Source organism: Lissotriton vulgaris, unplaced genomic scaffold, assembly GCF_964263255.1.
Source record: "Lissotriton vulgaris unplaced genomic scaffold, aLisVul1.2 SCAFFOLD_845, whole genome shotgun sequence".
Taxonomy (NCBI): Eukaryota; Metazoa; Chordata; class Amphibia; order Caudata; family Salamandridae; genus Lissotriton; species Lissotriton vulgaris.
In genome coordinates this window covers 712,549-714,287 of record NW_028245960.1, presented here as the reverse complement: position 1 = coordinate 714,287, position 1,739 = coordinate 712,549, and the positions used below count along the sequence as shown (strand labels likewise).

Genomic DNA, 1,739 nt, shown 5'->3' with positions numbered 1-1,739 from the left:
GATTTTTTAGTCAGCTCATCTTCCTCCCGGGCTAACCTTGCATTCTCCATAAAATATTTTTTAGCCCATTTAATATCTTCAACCCTGAGAGAAGATGGCAGGCTAAAAAGGCCTGGGCGTCCAAGTTTTTCAAACGCCAGGCGCACGCATTCTAACCAGGGAATTTCCTTCCTTTGATCAAGGGACATGACATCTTTCAAAATAACATGATTGAGGGATAATTCTTCATTCAGCCATAACTTTAACCAACACGTTAAGGGAGCCAGTTTCAGCTTGTCAGAGATATAATCTAGACCCAGCTCTGCATGCAATGAAAAAAAGGGTGTTGATTGAGGAACAGAAAGTAATCGACGAAGGAATTTATTTTCAGCCCTTTGTAGTAGATCATTGGACAGGTACCCCCATAGGGGGGCGCCATATGTGGCTATAGCAATACATTTCGCGTTATATATACTTTTAAAATGGCCTCCATTGGTCTTCCTCACAGCCTATTTGCAAACCCTACGAGGGCTGAAGCGGCTCTGGTCATGGCCAGCTTTTTTATCTTGATCTGTGGACCCCAGGTGCCCTTTTCGTCAAAGGTTACGCCCAGATAGGGGAACAATGTTACTTGGGACACAACCTCACCTTTACAAAGAAGGGACATAGTTTTATACTTCTTACGGGACACCACCATAGTATGGGACTTCTTGGTGTTGATCATTGATGATGAAGTAAATAGTCTTGAAGGTGTCTCCACTCGTCGACATCAGTACCATTTTTACACTCATTCCTTCTGTGGATCTGTTTTGGTGGTTGTAGTAGAGTTGTGGGATGCCAAGCATGGCCTCGGTGAAGACCACGAGGAAGCCTAGTGTTTCTACGAAGAGAACAAAGTCCAGGCAGAGGTAGGTGATGTATCCCTTCACAAAGGTAAAACTCAACACGCACTGAAGGTAGTCCATGAACCTGCTCCAGTGCCAAAAGCTGTTCATATCAAAATCTGCAAAGGAACGACGCTTCAAGTTCAGCTCGTTCGCCACCCGTACTTCTGTGCACAGTTTCAGCATCATCAACATGGTGAGGATCATGATGATGCTTTGCCACAAGAGCGGGCTTTCAAAATGTCTTCCAAACCAGAACAGTATTCGTAAAATATTTGCGACCAGGAGCATAAGACAGACATAAGTCAAAAAGCCTTCCGTGTTCTGAGTCCTTCTAATATCCCTGTATTGAGGGATGTAGGGTACCACTCCACCAAACATCATGGCTCCAGCTGCTCTCCAGGAAACCAGCTGGTGCAGCATCTCTACAAGCCATTCCCAGCTGTTGTCTTCCATCATTATGCCGCAGACAGGGAACAATCAGTTGCGGAGGGCTTCTTCAGGTGACTGTAATGTCACCCTGCTGCCATGGCTGTCACATCATCCTACTGCAAACTCTCTTTCATCCTGGGGCTCTGATGTTGTCTCTCCGGCTGCCTCTGAAGGGGGGACTGCACGGGGGCTGAGTGGAAGGGACACCGTCCTCCAGAAATCCGACTCCTCTGCTTCGCATCTGCTGCAGTCTCTAGCGAGTCGATTGTCAGCCGACTCCGTAACCGTTGCCAAAACGCCACGGGACGTTTTCCCTCTTGTTAGGGAAACACTACCACCAGTTCTTTTGACTGCCCGAGATTTGTTTGAGCTTTAGGGCTACTTTGTTGACTTGGGAATCCAGAACATACAACCACTAAATGTGACACCCAAGTAGGTAAAAAT

The 1,739-nt window shown here is 46.6% G+C and overlaps 1 pseudogene; it reads right to left on the bottom strand.

Annotated features, from left to right (window-relative positions):
* Positions 1–659: 659 nt before the first annotated feature.
* On the bottom strand, positions 660–1,435 carry LOC147666203 (solute carrier family 66 member 2 pseudogene; annotated as a pseudogene).
* Positions 1,436–1,739: the final 304 nt, after the last annotated feature.